Source organism: Leptonychotes weddellii, chromosome 11 (assembly GCF_054177405.1).
Source record: "Leptonychotes weddellii isolate Sample4059 chromosome 11, ASM5417740v2, whole genome shotgun sequence".
In the NCBI taxonomy this organism is placed as follows: Eukaryota; Metazoa; Chordata; class Mammalia; order Carnivora; family Phocidae; genus Leptonychotes; species Leptonychotes weddellii.
The window spans coordinates 53,124,016-53,131,339 of record NC_138379.1 but is presented as its reverse complement, the minus strand read 5'-3'; positions in this window follow the sequence as shown (position 1 = coordinate 53,131,339).

Sequence of the window (7,324 nt, the reverse complement as noted above, 5' to 3'; positions counted from 1 at the left end):
GGAATTTTGATCGGGATGATGTTGAAGGTAGAGATTACTCTGGGCAGCATAGACATTTTACAATGTTTATTCTTCCGATCCATAAGCATGGAATGTTTTTCCATCTTTTTGTGTCCTCTTCAATTTCTTTCATGAGTGTTCTGTAGTTCCTAGAGGATATATCCTTTACCTCTTTGGTTAGGTTTATTCCAAGGCATCTTATGGTTTTTGGTGCTATTGTAAATAGAATCGATTCTCTAATTTCTCTCTACAGATGCATTGTTAGTGTATAAGAAAGCAACTGATTTCTGTGCATTGATTTTGTATCCTGCCATATTACTGAATTGCTGTATTAGTTCTAGTAATTTGGGGTAGAGTCTTTTGGATTTTCCTCATAAAGTAATATGTCATCTGTGAAGAGAGAGAGTTTGACTTCTTCTTTGCCAATTTCAATACCTTTTATTTCTTTTTGTTGTCTGATTGCTGTTGCTAGGACTTCTAGTACTATGTTGAACAATAGTGGTGAGAGTGGGCATCCTTGACATGTTCCTGATCTTAAGGGAAAGGCTCTCATCTTTTCCCCATTGAGGATGATATTTGCTGTGGGTTTTCAAAGATGGATTTTATGAACTTGAGGAATGTTCCCTCTATCCCTATGCTCTGAAGAGTTTTACTCAGGAAAGGATGCTATATTTTGTCAAATGCTTTCTCTGCGTCCATTGAGAGGACCATATGATTCTTCTCTCTCCTCTTATTAATGTGTTCTATCACACTGATTGATTTGTGAATGTTGAACCACCCTTGCATCCCAGGGATAAATCCCACTTGGTCATGGTGGGTGATCCTTTTAATGTATTGTTGGATCCTATTAGCTAGGATTTTGTTGAGGATTTTGGAATCCATATTCATCAGGGATATCAGTCTGAAATTCTCCTTTTTGATGGGGTCTTTGCCTGGTTTGGGGATTAAGGTAATGCTGGCCTCATAGAATGAATCTGGAAGCTTTCCTTCTGTTTCTATTTTTTGAAACAACTTCAGGAGAATAGGTATTATTTCTTCTTTGAATGTTTGGTAGAATTCCCCAGGGAATCCATCAGGCCCTGGACTCTTTTTTTTTTTTTTTTGATCACTGCTTCAATCTCCTTACTGGCTATTGGCCTATTCAGTTTGTCAGTTTCTTCCTGTTTCAGTCTTGGGAGTTTATAGGTTTCCAGAAAGGCATGCATTTCTTCCAGGTTGCCTAATTTATTGGCATAGAGTTGTTGATAATAATTACTAATAATTGTTTCTATTTCCTTGGTGTTAGTGGTGATCTCTCCCCTTTCATTCATAATTTTATGAATTTGGGTCCTTTCTCTTTTCTTTTGGATAAGTCTGGGCAGTGGATTATTGATCTTATTAATTTTTTTAAAGAACCAGCTTCTAGTTTTGTTGATCTGATCTACTGTGTTTCTGGTTTCTAATTCATTGATCTCCTCTCTAACCTTAATTTTTTCTCTTCTAATGCATGACTTAGGCATCATTTGTTGTTTTTTCTTTAGTTCTTTAAGGTGTAAAGTTAGTTGGTGAATTCGGGATTTTTCTATTTTTTTGAGTGAGGCTTGGATGGCTATGTATTTCCACCTTAGGACCATTTTTGCAGTATCCCATAGGTTTTGGACTGATGTGTTTTTGTTCTCATTGGTTTCCATGAATTAAGTTCTTTGATTTCCTGGTTGGCCCAAACATTCTTGAGCAGAGTGATCTTTAGCTTCCAAGTGTTGGAATTTCTTCCAAATTTTTTCTTATGTTGAGTTCCAGTTTTAAAGCATTATGGTCTAAGGATATGCAGGGAATAATCTCAGTCTTTTGGTATCAGTTGAGACCTGATTTATGACCCAGTATGTGGTCTATTCTGGAGAAAATTCCATGTGTGCTTGAGAAGAATGAGTATTCTGTTGTTTTAGGGTGGAATGTTCTGTATATATCTATGAGGTTCATCTGGTCCAGTGTGTCATTCAAAGCTCTTGTTTCTTTGTTGATTTTCTGCTTAGATGATCTGTCTATTGCTGAGAGTGAAGTATTGAAGTCTCCTACAATTAACGTATTATTATCAATATGACTCTTTATTTTGGTTAACAGTTGGCTTATATAGTTGGCTGCTCTCATGTTGGGGGTATAGATATTTACAACTGTTAGATCTTCTTGTTGGATAGACCCTTTAAGAATGATATAGTGTCCTTCTGTGTCTCTAACTACAGTCTTTAGTTTAAAATCTAATTTGTCTGATATAAGAATTGCTATCCCAGCTTTCTTTTGAGGTCCATTGGCATGGAAGATGGATCTCCATCCCTTCACTTTCAGTCTGGATGTATCTTTAGGTTCAAAAATGAGTCTCTTGTAGAAAGCATATGGTTGGGTCCTGACTTTTTATCCAGTCTGCAACCCTATGCCATTTTATGGGAGCATTTAGGCTGTTCACGTTGAGAGTGATTATTGAAAGATAAGAATTTATTGTCATCATGTTGCCTGTGAAATCCTTGTTTCTATAGATTGTCTCTGTAAATTTCTGTTCTGTATCCCTCTTGGGGTCTTTTTCCTTTTATAGAACCCCCCTTAATACTTCTTGCAGGGCTGGCTTAGTGGTCACATACTCATTCAGTTTCTGCTGGTCTTGGAAGCTGTGCATCTCTCCATCCATTCTAAATGAGAGCCTTGCCGGATAAAGTATTCTTTTTTTTTTTTTTTTTTTTGCCTGTTATGTGATTTAATCAAAAATTGTCTCAAAGATACAAAACTTTCAAAGAAAGGATATTTCAAAAGATAAAACCCTTGCAAAGGCAAAATTATAATAGAGCATAGGTTTTCTTTCATACCAGTTAAATTCATGCAATAATTTTGTTGAAGTAATAATCTTACATTTTCACTAATCAATTTAAACATGTTGGTGCATTTAATAGTAATACAACCACGTTGTTCCACACTCACACACTGACACCTTGTTCTTTTTTACCCCAAATAACTTCCCTAAGTAAAATCAGTTAAGACTCTGGTGCATAGAATTCTAGAATTTTTCTAGTTATAAAACATTTCTTTATGATATTTTGGTAAATGGGATGAAAGTTTTTATGGGATTTTTTTTTTCTTGACTGAATGTTCTTCTCGTTTAGTACCCTGAATATGTGTTACCAGGCCTTTCTGGCTTGCCAGGTCTCTGTGGATAGGTCTGACATTATTATGATGTTCCTCCCCCTGTATGTAAGGAATCTCTTCCCCCTAATTGCCCTTAAGATGGTTTCCTTGGTTCTAAGATTTCCAAGTTTTACTAGTACATGCTGGGATGTTGGTCTGTTTTCCTTGATCTTGGGAGGGGTCCTCTCTGCGTCTAGGACACGAATATTTGTTTCATTCCCCAGATTAGGGAAGTTCTCAGCTATGATTTGCTCAAATATATCTTCTAGACCTCTCTCTCTCTTCATCCCCTTAGGGATCCCAAAATTCTGACATTGGAACGTTTCATGGCATCACTTATTTCTCTAATTCTGTTTTCATGGATTTTAAGCTGTTTTTCCCAGGCCTCCTCTTTTTCCTTCTTTTCTATCAATTGGTCTTCTAGATCACTAACTCATTTTTCTGCCTTGTTTACCCTAGCTGTTAGATTATCTAGATTAGATTGGATCTCATTGATAGCAATTTTAAGTTCTGCCAGTTCAGCTTTCATTTCTGCTTTTAGAGACTCTATGTTGCCATTAATCGATTTCTCCATTCTCACTATCATCTTCATAACTGTTACCCTGAAGTCCATTTCCGACATTTCGTTATATCTCTATCCATTTGTAAATCTGTGGCTGAAGTTACAGTATCTGAGTCTTTCCTATTTTGGGGGTTCCTCCTCCTAGTCATTTTGTTGAGGGGTGGTTGAAGGAGTGTACAGTCCAAATTATTGACCACAACCCAAGCAAGACTCACCTGTTTTATAGGTACCTTATGGCTGTCAGCCTCTTGTTCTCCCAGCCTGTCTTATGGGGGATGGGCCTGCTGTGCTGTTACTCAGGCATCCCTGTTTGGTTAGAGTTCCCCTGCCCCCTGTGAGCAGGGGGGAGATGGTCTCAGTGAAAACCGGTTTTTTGGGGCTTTTGTTCTCTGGAGGCTTTCCACGTCTCTTCCAAGAGTCAGAGCAGAAGAGACCATTTCCAACTCTCTGCCTCAGAACAGAGATCGCAGTCTGTTCTTCAGTGAGCTCTCTAGGCCACGCTATCTCTGTTTCTGTTGGTGCTGCTAAAACCTGCAGTGTCCTGGGTTGTGCACCCCTCAGCAGCACTCCCAGTCCTTACCTCCAGGTCAGGGCATGTCTCTGCCCTTTGTGCTTCTAAAACCACCAGCCACCCCCAGTTTGCACATGTGGCCCCACTGCTCCAGGTTTCAGTCCAGGGGGCTGCCCTAAAGTCCTTTCCCCACCACTATTGGTCTGTGAGTCTATGCCCCAGCCCCATTGTGGGATGTTTTCAGGCGCTGGTGGTGCAGGATCCTGAAGGCTCCCTCCCTCTTCCATTTATCTTCTGATATCTGTCCGCAAATCACAGCTCCCCATTTCATACCTCGAAACCAACTGCCTGCAATATTCTGTTTGTAGAGGTCCAGATATATCTTCTTACATCTCAGGTTGATTTTGTGGGTGTTTAGAGTGGTCTGGTAGATATCCAGCTCAATTCCGGGGACCAGTTGGAATAGGGTCCCCTACTCCTCTGCCATCTTTTCCTTCCAAGTCCACCGTTCTTGCCTGTTTAGATTCATTGTGGAAAAAAAAGGCTAGCAGAATTGCTGCATAATTCCCTTTCTAATTTTAGAAAGATTAGGGGAGACTTTGTGAGTGAAAGACCAACCAATTCCTCTTCAGTTGCAACAGTTCATGTGATAAATATTGAGAACGTGAGCTAGAGCAGTAGAAATGAGATTGAAAGACATGAACAAATATCAGAGATATTTAGGAAATTACCATATTTGTTTAGAGATTATAAATGAAAGAAAGAGAAGGGAAGACATCTAACCCAATCGTTAGCTCCAGCATGTTGTTGATAATAATGCCACTAAAAAAGAAAGCAAGTACATAAGTGGGATGATGACTTCACTTAAACATGTATTTCATTTTGCAATGTCCTGATAAAATAGGATGAGGACCTGAATTAAGATAATAAAAATGGAGACTGAAAAAAGATAATAAACATAAGATACATTTATCAAATACCATTAACAATACTTGGTGTCCTTTTAGATATAGGTAGGAGAGAAATTCAGAAATTTCTAGTTTTGGTAGTAATGCAGTTAAATGAAATTGAGAACACTGTTGAATGTGCTAGTTTTGAGGTGGGAGGATTGGGAAGATCAGGACAGGTAATGAATTCTAAATTGCACATAGTGATTTTGAGGACACATAGGTAAAAAAGTCTATTTAGTGGCCAAATATGCAGGCATGATGGTGAGGAGGGGTGCAGTTTAGAAATAGAGATTGGAAATGAAAGCAGCAGTAGATGGGCTATCCTCAAAGAGATAGTCAAGTGAGGAGAAAAGAAAGATTGAGGGAGACCAACTGGCAAAACAAGAGTACCAGAGAATACAGGCTGTTTTAATATGCTTGGACATGTCTTCTGTTGAAACAGAAAAATTTTGTATCCCATAACCATTTATTAAAGTACCCAGCATAGAGTTGCTAAGACTCTGCATGAAGAATATCTTTGAAAACATCTATTTTTACATTTGCACTAGGATATTCCCTCTATGTGCATCACAAAAATCAAAATCTGTATTTCAATAATATTACTGGTAAATATGGCAAGACCATTATTTTAAATATCATCTAAATGTAATAATATGTTGTGTACATTAATCTTTATTTTACTGGCTTTTTTCTTTTTTGGTGCTTGTCTAATTCAGCTGTTACTTTGCACATTATGAAAAAGCAAAGCAAAGCAAAGAGTTAGTCATGAGTACAAATGATGAACAGATTGCAATACAAAAAAAAAAAAAACAGAGAGAAGAAAAGAAAAGGAAAAAAAAGAAGGTGTTTTTTGGAAAATTCTAAACAATATGTGTATTGTGTGTGATTAGCTTTTTTCTGGTGTTGTTATTCCGTGTCATTGCAATCGATGTAATTGCATCTGTGCATACTTTACAACATGTGTTTTGCCCAGATGAAGATCACAACAAGTAATTTGAACTTGTCATTTGGTAGCATTACTATAAATGGCAGGAGAATATTTTGTTAAATCTTTATGACTTGGATATGCATTTGTAACCATTCCAAAAAGTTACTAGAAGTAGCAGATGCCTGACAGAAATCTTCCTGTTAGACTGTTCTGATGGTGAAAAAAAAATCCATAGTGGGCATTTTGCTTTCTTACTCTCCTGTGTACTTTTACTCTAAATGTAGAATCACAGGAAGCACATCACCTCTTTTCCTGCACGCACACACACATAGATATATGCATGGCCTTTAGGTAATAAGAATCTGAGTATGTAATAGTTTCTGTACTACTTTGATATTTTGGAAAAAAATCAAGTTACCAAGTCTCTTCTGCAATGTGCCTACAATTTTTCAAACACTATTATCTATCATGCCTCTCTGTCTTGGTTCATTCTCTTTCCTATACTTGGAATGGCCTTTCTCCACTTTTCCTCCCTTGTCCTGGGCTCCCTGTCTCAGCTGTTGTTCAAGATTTTCTTGTCATGTGCTTACCTTAAACTGATGCAGGTGTCCCCCATATGTGCTTATGTCTGATTACTGTGGGATACTACATGTGTAGGACACTATATGTGCAGGCATTTGAGCTCTTATAAGATTCTGTCATGTCCGTTACCTGAGCAATCTGATACATGACTATGATCTTCCTGAGATAAGAAACATTTTCTTACTCATCTTTATATAACCCCAGTACGTTGCACTGTGCCTAGAACATGACAGGCCTTTAATCTGACCACCCAACCTTCACCCCTAACCCTGACTAAATTTGTCTTTTTATTAATCAACAAAATCAGAATTCTCTCTTGGGTAAAAGTGGGGAGCAAGTAAGTATGTGCTGAATTCTATCCTAGGCATTATAAAGATTTACAAATCCTGTAATGAATTATTTGTAATTAAGACAAAGTAAAATAAATATTCAGTCCATGTGTAAATTGAAACATCTAGTAAAAAAAAATGGAGTGGTAAATTCTCATGTGAGTCTTCATGGGAGAAATAGCATTGTCTCTGCTCTAAAAGTACATAAATTTTGCTGGACAAAAAAGGGAGTGTGGCAAAGATTGAGCAAAGGCAGAGAGACCTGGGAACACAGATACAACTATGGGGGTGGGGACTAGTCAGTTTTCTGGG